Source organism: Thermobia domestica, chromosome 9 (assembly GCF_964235325.1).
Source record: "Thermobia domestica chromosome 9, izTheDome1.hap1.1, whole genome shotgun sequence".
Classification (NCBI taxonomy): Eukaryota; Metazoa; Arthropoda; class Insecta; order Zygentoma; family Lepismatidae; genus Thermobia; species Thermobia domestica.
In genome coordinates, this window is record NC_137462.1 from 195,914,587 (window position 1) to 195,936,797 (window position 22,211).

Genomic DNA, 22,211 nt, shown 5'->3' on the forward strand with positions numbered 1-22,211 from the left:
AAAATGATTTTGGAGAAGTCCTGAAGTGTGCCTCTTCCGCTAGAACTTGATTCTTATACAATAAAAAGCACACAAAACGAACGTAAAATAAACTAACGAAAGCTTTGTTTATGATTCCTTTGCTCATTCGGAGTTCCTCTACATGGTCAAGGCTACATGAGACATGGATTGAAACCATATACAGTCTACTAAGAATCGAACTCGGGTCTAACGCATCTACAGTGACGAGGTTCTGTGGTTAGTACTATCATTAATTTTTTAGTTGCTCTGTCCAGTGGCATGAAGAGCATTCAAAATAACTCCCTTCCACCTTCATTTATTCTGACTTATTTACTGCCCGTACATTTAATACACGTACAAATTTTACTGCATCCAATTGCAAAAATATGCAAATAATTCTAGAAAAATCTCGATTTCATGCTACACGAAAAATGTTGATTTACAAAACTCCATTTTCTGAAAGCTCTACATAAAATGTTCTAACTTACATTTCATTTTATTATTTTTTCTTATCACCTAAAGAACCTAAAGATTGTTGCTTTTGTACTGTTGACACTCTTTTCCTAATTCCTGTTAATCATTCATAGAACAGTAAACTTGCCTTTTACTTTACTTTGTGTATGCTTTCAACCGAAAATAACTTTCTATTCGTGCAAACAGTTCACAAACATCGCCGAATACTTTGCTGTTGAAAACAACAAGTTACTAAAGAGATAACAAAATGATTATCATCACAGGATGTGGCTTCTTCAAGTTCTAATGGTACTTCAAATATTACAGTGAAGAACGGAAATTTATTTTAAGCTATTTTCTGCCTAAATGCCTATCCAGTATTGGGCCAAAATCGCTTCTCATGAAAGCTCGTGGCAAGGTCATCAACATTCGTTAATCGGCGTTAAAAGCTTCTTCCTTCCAGCAGCAAGCACAATTCACGAAGACAATCAGAGGTAAGTTTAAATCAACATCTAAGATACATTACGCTTTGATTTACAAAGTTTAATAATCTGGTAATCATATCAATGTGGTAATGTTCAAAAAAATTATTTCTACTTCTAAACTATCTAATGATTTGGATTGAACGATGGAACATTGTACTGAGATTGGACATGCAACCATGCAGAAGAAAGTAATTACGTCTAGGTTTGGTAATTGTTGTGTAAGATTTTCACTGTGATAGTTATATTTACTGAAAGAGACAAGTCCTTCAAACAACACTGTTTACTTAAGTCTTACCAGATTACGCACAAATCATCAGAAGAACGAAATATTACAGCAAATATATATATATTAGCAATTTGTTACGCAACCTAGTCCTCCCCGCTTGCCTAGTAGTTAGCACATGCCTTTGATGCACGTGGTCCTGGATTCGATTCCCGATGAAAGAGCACAAAAGTTAATTTTACATTAATTAACTTTCATTAATCACCCGTCGTCGTTAAACTAATAATAATAATAATAATAATAATAATAATAATAATAATTATAATTATTATTATTATTATTATTATTATTATTATTATTATTATTATTATTATTTCAATCCATTTTAAGTAACGCTTCGATTAAAGGAACTCAATCCTCAACATACTTTGATTTACGAGTAATTGTTTAATTGAGCCCTGTGTTCACTGTTATATATTAAAGACTAAACAAAATTATATGAATTGAAATATGATAAGTACAATAAAATGAATAGTAAATTGATATACAGAATACTCAAACCAGCAACTGCAAGTATTCTGCTTGTCTGCACCCTATCCTGCAAATAATCAATAAAAAAAACATTATAGGAATATATAAATATAATATGAGCCTCAAAGTGAGTGAGTGATTCGCGGCAAGTGTGTACGTCTATCTTCTGTTCGACGCGGAAGAATCCGGCGTCAGAAATAGCCGCTCTTAATTCTTTAATTGGCAAGCATTGATAGCATTACCATTAAAATATTTAGTTTGCTTTTATGGTTGCACCATGCCTTCCTGATCATAATTTCGTAATTTTTAAAGTATTTTTGTACTTTGGTTACAAAATACAAGATGTTCATTTCAAAGCAACATTGCCATAAAATAGGTCTTATGTGTAGCTACTGAGCAGCATTGGCCTGCTATGGTCAAATATCGTAAGAATACTCTAACTAATTAGCAGCAGTTTCGTTGAAATATTTTCCTACGAAGCAAGAAACCACAAATAAAAAAATAATAAAAAAAAGAACTTTTGCGGAACGTAGGAGATAAAGCTTCTACAATACTAAATTTGACTGTCCCCTGTTGACGAAGATTGGAAGTATCTAAAGAAGCGACCCGCAAATCATGCATATGAATATTGTATGAAAGCAATAATGCCAATTAAATTATCACTGAAGTCATAATTCGTGCGAATAACGCAACAGAATGCGATGTTGCTTGAGAGCAACAGTGTCAAATAAAGGATTAAACTGAATTTATGAAGTCACACTTAACCTATCAACACTGGAGTGTAGTGCAGGTTTGGACATTCGGATCTCCGCCGTGATATGTTGACTACTGACAGAAACACTATGTGCGTGAGTTTTCCCTCTGTACTCAGGTTCATTCACATTTTCAACGTAAGTTACCTGCATTCATCGTCTTTGTTCCGCTAATAGGCATGTAAGTAAATATTCATAAGCCTGTCAAGAACACAAGCATACCTCACGCATTAAAGAACTAACGAATGCCACTAGTAACAAGTGCTTACGATTTGATAAATTTCTGTGCTTTTTCTACTAAAAATGAAACTATTTTTAAACACAGCCGTCCATGAAGTCAAAAGAAAAATGATCTCAAAGTTGAGATCTTTGAAAGACCTCAAAAGTGCCCTCGCTTGAATACATTTCTAATTGAGTTTCTTAAATACTACTTTGAGGATGTTGAATCCAATGGAACTATTGTTGAACATACGCGTCCATAGGATGCCTAGAAAAGTAATCTCAAATTGGAGATTTTGAAATATAAATATTTCAACTTTGAAGTAACTCTTCTCGTGACTCTATGGATAAATATATTTAAAATAATTCCAATGGATTTAAAACCCTCAAATTAGCATTAAAAGCGCAGTTATCCAAGCCTGGACAGTTTTTACTAGTGCCATGATCATTAGTACCTTGAGTGCCAAACTGGTGCGAATAAGTGGAAGGAGTGGAAGAATAGGTGGAAAGATACATAATTACAAATTTGATAAGTAGTTCGTTTTGTTGTTCGAAGCTTGAGAGTAATATTACTCATCTGATTTATGTATGTGCGCGGCAAAGTTGCGAACTAACTTCCTTGTTTACAAGTGTCGTCAGCCACATGGTAGGGTTGCTAGAGATACTGTTTTTACTTAAGATTTCTTTTACATACAGTTTTTCAAGAAACTCCAAAGAATATGCTAAACCGAATAAAATTTAATGGAAGCAGTCGTGTACATACAGGGTATGTCCAGAAAGTATCGGGATTGGTTGTTCCGAAGTCGGGATGCGAGCGCAGACAAGTTGCGCTGGCGGAACGTGGTAGTGGGTGGCAGAGAAGCGAGGTAACCGCTGGCAGTAGGTTACGAGACGCTGGAGTGAGCAGGGCATGATTGTATCAAGTGCGTGTGTCTGCCGTCGTCGAAACCTCGGAAAAGTGAAATAGAGTGACTTGTGGAACAGCGTTATGCAATCAAGTTCTGTAGCAAACCTGCTACCGAAACATGTACTATGATTCGTGAGGCTTATCAGAACCATGCCATGTCACGTACAAGGTTGTGCGAGTGGCACAAATTGTTCGAAGATGACCGTGAAGCGGTTGAAGGTGATGAACGTACTGGACGTCTCTCAACGAGCCGAAACGAAGACAATGTGGCGAAAGTGCGGGAACAGTTGAACGCAGAGGGTCGGCTCAGTGTGCACTTCATTGCCGACACAGTAAATTTGCCGAAAACGATTGTGCACGATATAAGCACAGAAACGCTGAATATGAGAGAAGTGTACGCGAAACTTGTACCCCAAGTGTTGACTGACGATCAGAAGGCATGGCGTGTGGCTATTGTTGCATAAATGGTTGAACGTTTGGAAGAGGATAAAAATTGTTTAGACAACGTTATCACTGGTGACGAAACGGATCTCGAGTATGACCCGGAAACACAGCAACAAAGTGCGGAGTAGCACACAAAGCAGTATCCAAAATCGAAGAAAGCTCGAATGAGCAAGTCGCGCGTCAAATCTATGCTCATTGTTTTATTCGACGCGAAAGAAATAGTGCACAGGGAGTTTGTACCTGCCGGACAGACCGTCACCGGTAAATTTTACGCAGTAGTGCTCCGCTGTTTGAAGAATCGCGCCCGCCAAGTGCGATTGAAGATCGCAGCCCAGTGGACATTCCATCATGACAGTGCACCCAGTCACACGTCGCTAGTTGTCACCGAAGTGTTGGCCAGAAACAACGTTGCTACGCTACTGCAGCCACTTACAGTGCCGATCTAGTCCCGTGTGACTTATTTCTGTTTCTCAGGATCAAGAGAATCCTGAAAGGATGGCGTTTCAACACGATTGATGCGGTGCAAGCAGCTTTGACGAGATGCCTCAACAGTATTCCGGTTGCCGAATTCCAGGGGCCTATAAAAGTTAGAAAAAACTCTGGCAGCATTGTGTTGATGACCAAGGAGCTTATTTTGATGCTTCTAGTTCACTGTACATTAATGTCAATAAATGTGTTTTATATATGAGAGCCGGGTGGGGCAAATAAAAGTGGCCCGGAGAACAGAGTTCCAGGGTACAAAGAAACACAGCAAAGGAAAGGAAATAGTTCGCTAACCTGCTTATAGCAGATGTTGAAAATGACTACTATTCATCTCTTGGCACTTGTGGGCCCTGGTCAGCAAGTTGCAGAAGACAGATCGAAGCTGGGCTGCTGGAATTGCTGCAATCTCATCAGACGTGTTCTGCTGCAGTTCTTGAAGACTATGAGGGTTTTTGCGATACACCTTAGACTTGAGGTTTCCCCACAAAAAGTAATCGCACACTTACAGATCAGGTGACCGGAGTGGCCAGCTAGGTAACTTTCCACAATGAACATCCTCTGCTGTGCAGCTAGGTAACTTTCCACAATGAACATCCTCTGTTGTGAATACCATCTTCACCTGTGCACTGCTCAACTCACACCGACACAGCCCGCACTAAGATTTGAACCGGTGGTGTGCGTACACGTGGTGTGGTTTAATGCAAACATTCACGTCTAATCGTATCCACTCATCCGGGCCACTTTTATTTGTTCACCCTGTATAAGACCGATGCACACGCAGATCACGCGTCACCAGCTGAAACGTGGCAAACCATTCGGCGCATGGCAAGACAGATATTTATGTGCTTTTGCATCATAACGTTAAGTATTTCTTTTTAGTACACAGAGGTGAGCCGAATTTCAGGGAGACAGATAACAAACAAGTCTCATTCTTTTTACTTTTTTTATGGTCACAACAAGTCTGAAATACTGATGAAATTAGTTAACAGATAGAAAGAACTCGCTGCCGCTACATTCGATGAAGGTCCATGGCTACCCAGATGTAACACATTCGACGTAGTGATGCGTATCAGTGCATCAGCTGTTGTGTGTCATTATTTCTGATTTTCTGGACCTGAGTTCGCTACTTCTTGATTCACGTAGTTCCTCAATTGCCTCATGATAATCAAAAAGTTAAACGAAATCTCAGTTTTACGATTATGTCTTGGAGGCTAAGGGAGATGATGATAATGAACGAAATGTGGGAATACAGAACACGAGAAAATCTACGCAACAATGGTTGTCCACCACAAGGCCCACTTGGTGCGAACTGGGATCAAACCAGGGAGCCCACGCACCCCAGAGGAGAGCTCTACCACAGAGCTACCACGGCTCTTTATGATGATGGTCAGTACCGAAAATTCTTAGTGATCAAATCGGAAGTAGAACCAGGGATCAAACACTACGAAATCGCATGCGCTACAATTCGGCTAAGCAGGTCAACAAAATTAAAATAATAATAATAATAATAATAATAATAATAATAATAATAATAATAATAATAAAATAAAATAAAATAAAAAATAAAAACTTAAGCCACCTATTCTCTTTTTAATGCTCTTACTCGCATCTGGAGACGATACACTTTGACGCTTATGCTGACAAGAAAGAGTCCCTCGTCTCATAAAAAAAAGTGCATAATCAACTTGTTGAAATCTGATGTAGGTTAGAGAGAGCTTCTGGAATTTTTTTTTTTTTTTTTTTTCAACAAGAGTACAGTACTTGTGAGAAATTACATGAAATATCGAATTATCACGGATTACAAATGAAATATACTACATATTAGCAGAATCAATTTTTGATATCTCTAGCCCTCTCGCTATGTCATTGGTCTCCAGTGTGAGGAATTATACATATATGATTCAACAGTATGATTGAATAAAATATATCAATTTTAATAACAATTTTCACACTTTTGTGTACGGCATAGGCAGCTGTTTCTGTTGTCTTATTACATATAGTACGAGAATCTTTTCCTTTTCTAGAAAGTTTCAATACTTTATATGTAGTCCTAATATTCAGGTGTAAATTTACAGAGTACTAACTAAGAAGTAACACATATATTATGGAAAAACGCAGGTTCAACAAACAATGAGGCCAATTTAAGCTGTTAACATTATTACTGCTTATGTCACACCCAGAATAGCCAAATTTATGCTTCTGATTTTGTAAACCGAACACATATTGGATTCTACAGTAATAGACTATCTGAAGCTCATAGCAGAGGATTTTCCAGACAGAAAACGAGATATAAGTGAAAATTTTACGTCAAAACTTTTTGTTTGTTTGTTTGTTTGTTCTTGTTTATGGAGCTTTTTCCTTCCCTGTAAGTTTGAATTTAGATCGCTTTCGGACAGAGAAAGTGGTTTGCCAACCAAAATTACACTAGCGATAGGTTGGGTTTCATAGCTTACACTGGTCCACAACCAACGCAATACCAACTTAAAACCAATCAAGATACGATTGCACATAAGATTCTCAAGTATTGAATGTTGTAAAGGCACTTTAGAATCCATACAAGAAAATAAAAGTGGTAGCTGAATAAAAAAAGGCATACAAAGTTTTTTAAAAAATCTCGAAATTGCAGGCTTTTTATAAAAAACAACCTTCATCTTAAAAAAAAAGGGGGGGTTTGCATTTCTAGGCGACATACGTATTGTACGCTATTGCGCTTACATGCACCTGCATTTCTACATCAGATCAATAGTATGTCTTACCAATTTCCAGTTCCTAATCTTAATTCTTTTATTCCAGTTTTCTGTATACATTTTTGAATGGGAGAAAAACTGACAACCCCTGTTTTACTGCCCTTTCATTCCCAGCTACGTTATGGTAAATATGTTACGAGTTGACTTCGAGCTTTACATTCGAATTAATATGGGTGCATAAATTTCCCGCCCTTACGGAGTACAGGGAAGTCGATGTTAGAAATTTTAGCACTAAACATGTGGCATGATCTTGTTATCCAGCTCTCGTGGAATGAGGCAATGTGTAATGAGAAGGATAGGACATATTCTGACAGTGAGTACGGTGAAAGGTAATGGTCTGTGTTATCGGACTCAAGTTCGACATGGTTTCGCACCCACTAAATAACGAGTCTTTTTAACCTTCGTGTAGCATAATTAAATAAACTTTCCATAGAAAGAAAGGCAGGCTAGAAAGTAATTATTACAAACAAAAACATGTAAGAAGCAAACATACAAGACTGACTGATAGACATAAAGATCTGAATAAAAATTTGTCACGGGTCTCTCGATGCATTTTACAACACATGAAAATGGATGATGCTGATTTAATAATAATAATAATAATAATAATAATAATAATAATAATAATAATAATAATAATAAAAAAATTGATCGAACCAAACAGTTTTAATAATGGACAATCATTTCCTTTATGAAACGGTTACTCGTACAATTAAGCAGAGAAGACAAGGAAGTCCAGTTATTTGTAATATGACACGAATTTTTAACACTGTGTAACGTTGAAGCTAAAATGTATTGTGAATCTGTCTGTTGCCATTTATAAAACTCAAAACTTACACAAAATTACTACAGTATTTAACAATAGGGTCGAGATTTTGCCTCCGTAGCTTTGTTTTATTTTTCTTCACACTTTCTCCATCTGAACAGAAAAAGATGGTAAAGTTCTGAGTAGCGTTTATTAGCCCCTCAACAACGTGTAATCTTCGGGCGAATCTTCATTAATGTGTTTACTCTTACATAAATTCAAACACTGTTAACACTTAAAACGTTCTTGATTTCAGAGATCAATTTTGATATACTTGTTTCACGATTACACTTCACTTCCCGCGTGAATGGCTCCTAATTTTCTAAGAAGCTCTGATCAGTGGTCCTTTTGTGATGTATTTCATTCATCATCATGAATGTCATCAGCCATATGTTGGGTGCTAGTACTTGGTTTTCAAAACATCTTTAATGTCTCATGAATTATAGACACTGACTACAAAAACGAATAATTACTTCTTTTATGTTTTTTTCTATATTTTTGATACCCCTTTTGTATTTAAAAAATGAAATGAAATCTTTGAGTTTTACGTCCCACGGTTATGCTGGTTAGGCTAAAGGAGACGATGATGATGAATAATGAATGAAATGGTGGAATGAAGAAAATGGGAGGAAACGAGAGAACCCCGAGAAAACCCACGCACATGGTGTTTGTCCACCACAAAGTTTACTTGGCGGGGGCTGGGATCGAACCCGGGACCCCAAGCACCAGAGGCCCTTTTGTATTATAGTTTCAGTTTAGATACAGGGAAAGTGCATGCTAAACATTATAGAAATCTCGATTAAATAAAACATCTACATTCAATAAAATCTATCTCTTCCTCGTAAGGAGGAGTCCAATATTTCAAGAACACTGGAGTTCCTTCCCTATTTGAAAATGTGGGATATGAAAAATTAATAAAATCTTCGTTTCTATAGGGGGCATTCGGGAAAAGTTTATAAGGGGTAAGAGTTATTTTCGCACTAATTGATACAACGCTCGTACATAAACTCATAACTATCGTTTGTTCTGTAACCTTAAAATTTATAGAGGTCACAGAACAAGTAAGTAAGAAACATATCGTTCAGACTCATAACAACTATGCCATCCTACTAGCTGCTTGGGATGAATTACAATAACTTCTTTTAAAACCACAAGTTCATTGAGTCCTGAACAACTATACAACACTTAAATATTCAACATAATATTAATTTGAAAACTATTTTATAACTTAATAAGGTACTCCATGAAAATTTAACCTTTAAATATACCAGATAAACTTCCGAATGATCAAGCTATTATGGAAGTAAAACATTTTTCACTTGCATAGGAAAGTAAAAATAAAGAGTACATCTAAATTCTTTAATGCATCAATAATTAATATTACAAATCGTATCTCGCAACAAAGATTTATTTTCATACATATCGGATATTCGGAAGCACGTATTAGAAAACTATTTTAATTTGATCACAAACCATCTACTCGGGAGTTCGAGTCAAAGTGGCGCCAGGCTTCGATGAGATGTTTCGAACTCCAATTTAGTGCAGTCTTATTTAATACAAGTTCTTTATTTTCTTTTTTACCTATTTTATTTTATATTACTTTTTTAAGTATAGACGTACCTGGCGTCAACGTCTCTACTTCTCTTGATACTTTACTCATTCTCATTTAATGCAGACGAACTCTGACATATGCCCACGCAATTTTGGTTGCAGCTTGTGCTGTGATTAATGTACTAGTACAATATAATTTAATACAAGTATCATCTTTAAAACAAAACTACTGCAATAACCAAACTGATCTAGGTGCTGCGATTTTAATATTAATAACTATATTTATGGCTGAATAGAAACCAATAGCGCTCTAACATGCTAAAACAAGGTTGCTACTATTTCTCGCAAATGATTAGACTGAAGAAAAATAAAATAATGTGCGTTTGAAATTTTCCTTAAGCTCAACAATTTACTATTTACTAGTTGCAAGTAATTCCCTCGTGGCAAAGCGGTTAGCGTACGTGCCTTTGGCGTAGGAGATCCGGGTTCGATTCCCGGTGACAACTCACGTGGTTCGGATTGTACCTTAAACTTTAGGTCCACGTCTCATACAGGCTCGCTGCTAAAAGGGACGCTACACTCAATCAAATTAGTTTCAAGAAATTTATTCGTATAAAAGTTAGACAACCATGAAAATGTTCATTTACTTTCAGGATTAACGAACTAGGAACTTTCTTTATTTTCTAGAAGAATATAACACACACTGAAACTATGACGGAAACGTGTTCTGTAAAGGAAAAAAAGGAACGTCGACATAAACAAATTTCTTTTTAAATCGATTTTCTCCAATAATGCAAAAGTATTTGCATTGTACAAAGATATGGTTTCTCATATTACAGGAAAACTATAAATGCAGTGGTGTTCAAGTAGTAATAATCGAAATCTCATTAACTGCCTCTTAATTCTTTCTTAATATTCTACTCTATTGCTTTAGAGATGCACGCTTCCATCTTTACGTACACCAGAATCATTGTCATACTGCTCATTCTTCTCTGCATCATGGACTTGGCACTTTCTAACATTGCTTGTGGAACATGTCGATATATGTCTTCTGATAGACGCAGAAAACAATGCTGTAAGATGTTTGCACGTTGCTGTAAATATGTATAGGGTAATGGTAAGTTGCATCATGTAAGTATCTTTATTGAGCGAGTGTATTTCATATCATGAATGTAAGAGATCTTGATTTTTTTTTATATGCAGCACGTTTTTCCGTAAGCATAAATGATCTGTTAATAAATGATGATAAATGATTTCATAATCTGTTAAATGAATAACTCAAGGAAAATCTTTAAGCTCTTACAATTGCCTTCTATTCCGTCTAACTAGATTGTTTGTAAAACAAGTGAGTTTTGTTTCACAATGTGAAGCTACAGCAGACTTTCAAAGTATAGGAAATGAAACCTCAACCTTGAAGTATCTATAACTACTGGTTGCAATAAATTAGTATGATTAACGACAGAACCTTTTGCTTGGACGCTGAATCCATATCCAAAAGCCATTATTTGCTTTGTCTTACTCCTTTTGTTCTATGGCGATTAAGATTGCAATCGGAAATCGTTAATTTGAATCAATTCCAGGTTGAATAGATGATTAAGGGAAGAGATAGAATCTACTTTTGAGAAGTTGAATCGACTGCAATTAACATCATCTCGATATCCCTTACCGCTTTTGATCTACGGAAATCAACATTGAAACCGAAAGCAGTAGTAAATTTCAATCATTTCTGCTTTTGTTAGAATACTGCGGGTTGTGATGGTATGTTCTCTTGACACAATGAGTTCGATTGGAGAAAATAGTTTGTCGCTATATATTACCATTTTTGTTCTATGGCTATATATGTTGAAACCGAAAATTAAATTAGAACCACTTCCGATTTGAATAGAGGATCAATGGAGAAAGCGGAAATTATTCTTGGAAAGCTGAATCAACTGATAAAGCCGCATCTCAATCACTCTTACCATATTTGCTCTATGGAAATCAGTATTGAAACCGGAAGTACTAGTTAATTCCAACCACTTTTGGTTCTAATAAAATGTTGCGGGTTGGGAATAGAATGTGTATCTCCTCCGATCCTGAATTGTTAAAAAAAAAAAAAAAGAGAGAAAAACACTTATCGCTATGTAATATCGTTTTGTTCTAGGGCGATTTTGAACTACTTCCTGTTTGAATAGAGTGTTAATGAAGAAGATAGAATCTATTCTTGGGACGCTGAATCAGTTGCAGAAAATCCCATTTCAATATCTAACCGTTTTTGCTGTGGAAATCAGTATTGAAAGAGAATATTGAATTTGAACCACTTCCGGTTTGGGTAGTATGTTCCGGATATTCATGGTACATTGCCTTGATACACTGAATCGTTTGAAAAAAAAAAAAAACCTTCTCGCTGTTACCGTTTTCGTTCTATGGCGATAAACACTGAAACTGGAAATTGCTAATCTGAACCACTTCCGGTTTAACTAGAGAATTAACAGAGGAAATTGAACCTATTCTTGGGACGCTAAATCGATTACAAAAAAACTGCATCTCGATATTTCTTACCGCTTTTGCCTTGATACCTGTTGACAGACGGACGGAAGGACGAAGACGCTCTATAAGACTTCCAACACTTATGCATATCATAGTTTCGAAATCTAACAAGTTTCACATACATAACATAAATGTACGACTGTAAAGAATACTTAAGTGATCAGCACAAGTCATCACACCTATATAGATAATTTATTCATCGAAACATATCATCCATTACACTTTAGTATGGTTAGTTACATTCTGAATGCAAAAATGTAATTTCAATTCGTATTATGTAATGTTAAACATAATTTCTTTTCATAGCAACGAATTGTATTACATGCATCTTGCATATAACTTATTACATATGAGATACATCTTGTTAAAAAGTCACTGCTTGCTTTATTTTCTGCTTCTGAGCTCTTTCTGGCTAAGTAGCTAAGTGCTTTCTGCGTGTACAGTACCGGGTTCCATCCATAGTGGGGTTGCCTATATCGGATAAAAATCCGAGTGGTTCTTTGGATCCTGCTTTAAACAATAGGTAATGTTGCAAGAAGCCTCGGTGCTGAAGAGGACGTTAAACTCCAATTGCTTATGTTTCATATATTTTTATTTAATTTAATTGTAAACTAGTCATGTATTCTAATAAATGTGTAACCTCTATGTGCAAAATATACATAACAAGACACGAAATACGTCAGATGATTATTAGAATGTTGTATATAGGATGGCCCAAAAGTTGGTATACAGTCCAGTACTGATCAGCTCACTATATTTTATATAAGTTCTTATTGTTATCCATCAGGTAGACTTAGTTTATTTATTATGTGTTTTTAAAACCTTTTTACTTATGCCTTAAGCCCGGAAGAGCCGAATCAAATAAACCCACAAGCTAGGAAGTTGTTGTATTTGATCAATGTAGGACTGTATACCTACTTTTGGGCCACCCTGTATATTTTTTTCTATTATATATATATTATATTGTTTTTCTTTACACCAATGCCAATCTTATGTATATTTCTCTTTATTTTATTTGTGCATCTTTCTTTCTTTTTTCTTTGTTTTATTCTTATTACTCTACATGTACAAAAATAGCTCTATATAATTCAATTTTGTAAACCTATTGCAATTGGAACAGTAGCACTTGGGTCGACCAGCATTTACATAATTTCACTTTAATTGAAATGTGAATCCTAATGTACCGAGGGAGAGGGACTAATTTTTTTTTCGCAAAATAATAATTCCAATGATCTATATTCAAAGGACAGTAATTTTAGTTAGTTATATATTAAAATAAATAGTAATAATAGTAAAATGCGCTCAATATATTAACGAAGATTTAGCTATTCGTCACGGCCAAAATGATCAAAGCAAAAACATTAAAATTCTTCACAATAACTAACTAGTCAGCTCCATAATATAATCATCGATCATTTTAAATTCCAAAACAGATAAATTTGGAATGAATACTGGATAATTGATACGATAGCGGAGTGAGTGCATTTTATTTCTGTGAATCTATATGAACCTATTATTTTAATTACTATTACTACTACTATTATTATTATTTGAAAATTTTATAAAGAAGAAATTTTGTAGGATGAAACTTTAAATTGATTTCCTTTATTAACTTTTCTCTTTCAATTTTCGGATGTGCAGAAAGTCTGAAAGAACATGTAGACATTTTTCGATAGTTTTACATATGATGGCTACTCCCTATGTAAAAAGTGAACGATTGTCAAATGGAATTCGACTATGGGAGAAACGAAAGAACTCCGACAAAACCCACGGACACGATGTTGTCCACCATAAACTCAAATTGTCTGAGATCAAACCAGAGACCCTAACACGAGAAGTGACTGCTCTGCCACTCAGTCACCGTGCCCCTTTCTGAAAGAATGGAGGATTAACTAAAAGCACGTATACCATATATTACTGACTCCAAGACTTTTTTAAAATTCCGTGTTAAATAATATAGAGTCATATTGTTCTCACGATATATGATGTGAAAATTTTTCTTTGCAAGAATAGAATCATGAGCTTCCACTAAGCTCTTACTTTGTCCTCCACCTCGACTACCGCTTCAGCCTTGAACGTTCGCCGATTTAATGGATACTTCCAGTGAAGAAGACCACGGAAGGTCGATCTGTATCTCGTTTGATTTTTAGTATTGTTTAGAGTAAGTTTTGACAATTTACCCAGTATTTGATGTAGATGTATTTCTTTGTAAACCTTTGTCAAAAATATGGAGGTCAGATATATATATGGTATATGAATACTGCAAACGAAACGAGTAGATGCCGAAAATCGCTGTAATTATACTAAAGAAAATTTCCACCCAGAAATATTCTCTTCTGTTTTTCAAAGTAGTAGCAGTAGTAGTAAATACAATAAATTCAGCATTTTAAAATAATAGTACTTTATATTTCAAAATGTAAGATGAGGTGTTTAGAAATCTACATGATTTGAATTTAACCAACATTAACATTATGGAACTAAATACGTACGCGGCTAATTCACTAATTTTCTGACGTTCGAGAAACAATAAAATTATTAAAATTGGAATTAGTAATTTTGACTTCTGAATGCCTCAAATATCTCGCATGATTTTGCACACATTTATGAACTTTGTACTTGGAATAAATCAACGTATACACATTACTATAGAAAAAAAGTTCACTATTATTTAAACTAAGTAAAATGAACCACAAAGTTATTAGAGATGTTTAGATAATAGTATATAGTATTATATTTTCCTTCTTACAGATGAATACAACAACTTTCACCATCAAGACAATCCTATTTCTTTTCTTTATCCTCCTCTATTTCTCACTGTCCATTGGCCAAAATGTTCCTTGTCTATTTTGTTCTACAAAATCACGAGAAGACATGAATTGGTGTTGCAGAAATGTGGGAAGATGCTGTTGATTTTCAAGGTAAGAGAAGGGCATGCAGCTATGGCCTATTCTGGGTTCACTAAAACAAATTATTTTGTTCTAGGAAAAGCAGTAATACAATTATGAGATTATCAACATAAGATTTGCACTACATCATTTTGTTTTATTATTTTCAAAATAATAAGCAAACTTAAAATTTAGAACACAGACTTATGTTTAAAAAAAAAAAGTGATAAACACAATGACAATTTTCTGATATGTTTATACAGCCGCGAAGAACGTTGTCAATAAATATGGTGTGTAATCACAAGCTCCTGATATTTCCTACTTCTAAGCTTATCATGTGCAGAATTTTATCGAAAACTGATATACTTTGTTTGATTAAATAACACTAATTCAATACTAATGTATTTTAAAGCTCTGGAATACTGTGTCCAACAAATTTTAAGTAACCTGAATTTATTCTATTATTCGCTCTACTCATTTATTCTATTGTCTTAATTATTGGTGACTCCGTACACACCATTGGGCGTCCCACAAACTATTATTCGGTAGTGTTCAACTCATTCAACTTCTTTAACAAATTAACAAATTGAATCGAAATACCCAATTGCGTAAAAACAATATATTTTCATGTGCATTCAAGTAATATTCCACAATAAAAAAAAGGAAAAGAAAAAACTCATTTATGTCATTTTTTATATAATAAACCCACAATGAAGAGTATATTTTTTGAAACATCTTGCTGCACCCTTTCACCTGATATCACACACAAAATGTTCACCGAGATTTGATTTTTTGCGGCGCACAAACTTACATGCAAAGGTATACGTAACAATAGTGCCTTCTTTCTGCTTCATTGCATTCGAGTAACAAACGAACAAAAGTGTCCTAAACCAAACCAACTCTGCTGTCTAATGTGCCCGAAGGCTTAATAACGCACTCACAAAAGCTCTTCACTGAGTTCTGTTCTTAACTAGCTGCATCCAGTTTCTACTTTTTTTATTCCTGCGAGATCCATCTAAATATTGTCCTCTCATCTGCGCCTAAGTCTATCTAAGTCTGATTTTTCCGATTGGGTTTCAGTTAAAATTTTAAATGCGTACCTACCTTCTTCCATTCTGGTTACATGATTTGCACATTTGAGACTCCAAAGTTTCCGCCATTCCCCATTCTTTTCCCTCTTAGTTCGAAATATTCACCTCAGGATTTTATTCTCAAATACTTTCAATCTGCTTTCCTCCCTCACAATACGCGACTATGTTTTGCAACCACACATCACAAAAGGTACAATCATCGTTTTGTATATTTCAAGCCTCAAATTCTTAGACAAAATTCGCGAAGACGAAGGGGTTTGGACTAAATAATAGCATGAATTTGCTTGTTTCTGTCACATTTAATTTCTTCGTGTTTTGGTCTGTTACTGCTGATCACAGATATTTGGAAGAGTCCACTTTGCCGAAAGTATTATTTGATATTCTAACGTATCCATAATTCGGAGTATTACGGTCAAGCGAATTCCCATGTATCTAGTTTCCTCTGCATTTACCTCCAAATCTCATGTCCTTACAAGAGTTTAATAAAACTGCACTATCCTCATATCATCTCCTACTAGACTGACATAATCAACATAAGCCATAACCTGGTGAGTGCCATTCACTTCTTGGTCCTGGTTGCTATCTTTGATTTTTCTTATAGCTTATTCTAGAACAAAACTGAATAATAATAATAACAACGCATCTCCTTGTTTCAGGCCATTCTCCACGTGAAAGCTCGAGGGTAAGTCGGACTAACGATCCACTTGCACTTGTTACATGTAAACACATCTTTATTAATACAACAAAAAATATCCTGGTAGCAGGGGCGTTATTTCAGACTTCGCTTGAGGGGGGCAACAGCACCACCGACATAAGACTTTCACGTTTTATACTAGTATAATAGTAAACAATGTATTAAAGTATAAAGTATATGTATGTAACTCTTGGGGGGGGGATGCTCCCTCCTGATCTTCTTAAATGACGCCCCTGCCTGGTAGTAATAAATAACTTTAAATTGGGAAAAGTAAGAAACCTCCAATTTTCCTTTTAACATTTTAATGAAGATCGATCGATATCACAACTCCTCGATACTGCATATTCGTAACCTATTCGGCCTACGATACTTTTCTCTTTTTGATGACATATATCATACATTTAAAAAAATCAAGACTATAATTACTAATGGAAGCTTGTACCACTACCTTTTCTTTCTTAGGCATTAATAAATATCAATATTTCAATTAACATGGGGTTAAATAATTATAGTTATCCAATAGTATATCCTGGATCAATTTACTCTTTTTAAGCTTGAAACCTCACCTCTCAACCTCTCACACGTTATTGTTCTATAAAGAAAATTAAGACACTACACAAAACACCAAAACACTCAATTACATTGCTGTCAATAAATTTCTAGCTTGACTTCTTAGCTATCTATCCACTAATAATTTGAAGAGAACAACAGGTCATAATTAACGGTTTATAAATTTTCACTTGAGGATCCTTGCATCCAGTATTATAATATGACCTATGTACGATGAGTACAGTCTGCGACGTGACTGCAGTTTTCTTACAAACTAAACTAGTTTGCATATACAGAGGAATTGATGTGTTAAAAATCGATTGTTTCTTCCATTTATCAACACAAACTAACTTAGTTTAATCTCTCTAACCAATCCATATTCTCAAAAGGAAACTACTCTATTTATTTTCATATGACCTTATAATAAATATTACAGCTATCTTATATCTTTTATAAATTTTAATGCACATTGATTACTACCCACTCTTGTAAAAGTATATAAACGTGTATGGTTTTAAAATGTTCAACAGTCTTTAGGGGCAGTTATCATATATAATTCACTTTAATATCGTCGGAAAAAATATAAGGGCAAAAAGAATATTGTATCAAACTACCTAATCTTTATATATATAATGTGTGTATACGTATATATATATATACATTATACCTAGTAGCTTCTTCAGAAACAAATCTTTGTTTTACACAATGCCATCATTAACACGATGGCTGCTTAATGTTTATAAATTCATCAAATTTATTCCTTACATTACAAAAGCTATAACACAGAGTTTTAAATGCTATGAAAAAATATTTCATTTATAATTTACCTTTATTAATTTTACTGACAACGAAATTATATACAATGCCGAAATAGAGTTATTTAGTTTGGCACTCATCGGATGCATTACGAAAAACCATTCTTAATTATAATGTGAGACTATGGTGCGATTTCTCTGATAAAAGTAAGTGTGTCAAATGCTACAGAACAATGTAGTTCACACAGTCTCGGACAATTCACACGATTTACATTCTTTTAGTCGAATACCCAATACTCCGTTTCAGATTTCCTACTTACAACTGCTATCACTTATATTCTTTGATTTCTGTAAAGTAGGGGAAAAAGAAAAAACCTTCTACCTTTATTTTTTTGCAATGTCGAGTAATATTACAATCACACTTTACCTTTATTGCTTTGTAATGTCAAGTAATACTACAATCAACCTCATTCAATATATTTTTAAGCATTTAGATCCACATATCATCAACTCAAGGGCAAAAAGGCTTAAAAAATACATAGAAGTTGAAGGTACACAACAAAAAGGACTAAAAAACAATGAATCGCACAACTTCACTAATAGTCTACTATGCGTGCCTATTAAAAATCGTGGTGATTCTTTCATTTTCTGAATAAATGAGTCAACTTTATAACCATCAATCAACCGGAACATGTGAATATGTTAATCATTGAACGACTTGGTCTAGCAGCGTGTACCGTCTACGATACATATTACCCGTATCGTTGCTGTGGCTTTTTCTTAAGAAAGAATGGTTCACTATCCTATTTACGTACGACGTTGAACGGTTATCATCTTTATCTTCTCAATAGCAAGATCTTTTATTTCATTCCTGATAGGTATTCTTCAACTTCTTGGCTATTAGATGTACTTTGTTCTTTGTAACCGCAATGCAAAATTTATGCCGAAAGAGATGAAATAACGAAACAGATTTAATCTCTCAAATATCTAATGTCTTTATGTTCGAAAATTATTCTTCCATGTAAAAAAACAGCAGAGAATAATCCACTGTCACTTGCTAAATCTATTTTCATTTATTTATTTTTTCTTCTTCAAAAATTTAGTAATTTGAATTCACAACGGATGTTCCACATTAGGGATAATGAAATATAGAGCGAAGTTGTAACTATGAACAGAAAATAAACCTTATATTAAGTTAATCGCCTCAAAATGCAGCTACTCCTACCATCCTAATTTATCATACATGTATAAAGGCATTATGATCACTGTATTAGCCTAAAAAAAAAGTATATATACGTACAGGGCCAGATCAGAATTATCTGAAAGGGGGAGGGAGTGCACCAGTAACTACCAAAATAACCAATCACACAACTCTTCAAAGTGACATATGACACTGTTATTTACCCCTGACGACACTGATGCATAGAACTGAGGAAAATATTTTAAAGACTCTCGGGTTGCAAGTGATATGGAGGAAAAAATGTTCTCTTCTTCTGCCTTCTGTCTTCTTCCCTACTTGACAAATGGTATATTGTTTTACTTGGTGAATCCTTTTCCTTCAACCTTTCGAAAATCGACTTAAACTATTGCTTTCTGCAAAGCTCTGTTTTTTTTCAGCTCCAAAAGGAAACATGACAAAGTTTCGGAAAGTGTTGCTATTTTCATTATAGTTTTTCATTTTAGACAGTGTTTATTTACAACGAGGGGGGGGGGGGGGGATGCACGTGCCCTATATATATATATATATAAATTCTTCACACCAGTTACATACTAAACCATAGGATTGCAAAGAAAAAGATGTCAATTAATCTACTTTTATTACAGCAATGAATTCAAATGAGAACGAAGCGAGAATTAATTAATAGAAAAATAGCTATATAGCAGTGCTGTCCAAATGGCGGCCCGCGGGCCGCATGCGGCCCGCCAAACCATTTTCTGCGGCCCACAAAGCTTTCAGGACTTACGATTGTTATCACTCATACTACGTATTTTCACTCGTATTTTCATTTATATTTATTCATTCTTTTAATATTTCCACTCTTCTTTCTAAATAAAGCATCAATTTAGCGCTTTGTGCAACAAAAAAACGCGGGCATTTACGGCAGCACATTTTCTTAAGCTTTGAGAGTTTTGTCGAAAAAGAGTGTTAATGTTTGGTAGTACTTATTTGTATGAAAGTGTATTTTTCACCAAGGAAACTGTGAAGAATCGCTTCACAAGGTGCCTTGGAGATTCTTCTCTTTTACATCATCTGCGGCTCGCAACAACAGGAATGGATGTAGATGTCCCAGCCCTTGTAAACGCTGCTAGTGACCTTTATTTGTCACATCGAATACGTATGTAATATTTCAAATACATTTTCTATATTTTTCTTTTGTAGTATAATAATAATAATATTCATTATTATTATTATTATTATTAGCTGCGGCCCTCCACTTTACTAGTAAAGACAGTTATGGCCCGTAGGCTAATTATAATTGGACACCACTGCTATATAGTTTTCATTCTTTTTTTTTCATAGAAATAGTGTCACTAAGAGATGACATATATCTCGTGCTTGTCACATTACATTTTTTTCTTTTTTATTTATTTCTAAACGGTTTTCAATATTACAATTAGATGTCTTAAACTTTGAAATTTTAAATGTAATTGAGTGAAAATATACCATAAAGAATTAATATAGTATGTGTTAGTCTGCTGTAATTTATGATGTAGTCCCATTGCTTGTCTAAGCTACTTTTATCCAGATTTAAGTTTAGGTTCATAGGACTACATAATAAATTACAGCAACAATAAAATCTTATACCTACTGTAACTGCATCGAAATTTCCATAGCATTCGATTCAGCAGACTTCATTAAACATTCATCTAGTTTAATGTTAGTGATATGGAAACAATGTTTGTTACAAAAGTAAAATATATTATACTATCAATCAAATTTTGACTTTAAATGCTGAAGTTAAAACAAGAAAAAGGAAGGAAGCAAAAATTAATTAAGATGCAGTTTAAGGAGAAATCCAGAAGACTATGAATAAGTAAAGATTAGGATTTGAAAATTTATAGTAGGAAAATAATAACCCTTGACGCACCACACAGGTGCCAATATTCGCTCTTTTATATAAATTAGTGCATTAATACACATACAATGATATATTATGTGTAACATTTGTTTCGTAAGTATTTCTACATATTCCTTAAATTCCTTACGTTTATTTAGGAGGAATTTCTAACAAGTCTTCACTAGGAAGATCTTTTTATTTTGGTGAGAAAATTAGAAGAAAATCAATAGCAAGGTATGAGACTCGCAGTAGTTGTCACTGATTTCACTGCCTAAATGAAATAAATATTTTAACCCATTTAAATACAAAATAATCCATTATACATGCATATCATGTATACATAAACTAAAATATTCTTTCCATCTTCTTTTAAAAACGAAAAATATTTAGATCATTTTTGCTCACTTTTAAAATTATTAATATTATATATAGTGTTATCATTATTTGATTGCTGATACTATTTCACTACATTCAGCTGGATTAAGATCTGATTTTGGAGTAAGTTCGTGAAAACCTTCGAAGCCTGAAACCTTGAAACCTTCGAAACCTTGAAAACCCAGCCTTCTCCTTTTCTGAATATTAGTAACTGTTACGTTTCTTTGATAAGTATTTGTATCATCGTTTAATATTAACAAAAACATTTAACTTTATGCGACAGGATGATATAGCTTTACCAAAATCATACTCCCAGTGTGACTTGTCATAGTGAAAAATAAAAGAAAAATATACATATATTGATGTAACTTCAAATACACACCTATATCTTAAGTTATTTTTCTGTGTTTTACAGGCGACACTACGAAAGATGATCAGCTCTCTATATCCTGCATATTCAAGAAATGACACCGTATATATACAGTAATATACTAATGTTTTCTTAATGGATACTCTTGTACTGCGAACTTTATCTATGGGAAAACTAATATAGCTTATGCTGTAGACAGAATACTACATGTATCATTAACAAATTTGATTCAAATAAAAATTTATACATCCATATGTGAGTTAATTTAACGAATCCTTGAGGAACACTTAAACTAGTACACCTA

The 22,211-nt window shown here is 34.3% G+C and overlaps 1 protein-coding gene and 1 long non-coding RNA gene across 11 annotated transcripts in view; one reads left to right on the forward strand and one right to left on the reverse strand.

The window, feature by feature from the left end:
- Window positions 1-22,211, reverse strand: part of LOC145660520 (serologically defined colon cancer antigen 8 homolog) — a 540,216-nt gene that overhangs the window by 147,659 nt on the left and 370,346 nt on the right. The window lies entirely within an intron of this gene.
- On the forward strand, window positions 637-22,159 carry LOC145660517 (uncharacterized). 3 transcript variants are annotated; one of them, XR_014126815.1, is made up of 4 exons: window positions 637-947; window positions 10,535-10,731; window positions 14,878-15,047; window positions 21,953-22,159. It is a non-coding gene; the product is annotated as an uncharacterized LOC145660517 (long non-coding RNA). The 3 variants fall into 3 exon arrangements; XR_014126814.1 differs by having other exon boundaries at window positions 640-947; window positions 10,535-10,717; XR_014126816.1 differs by lacking the exon at window positions 10,535-10,731 and having other exon boundaries at window positions 680-947.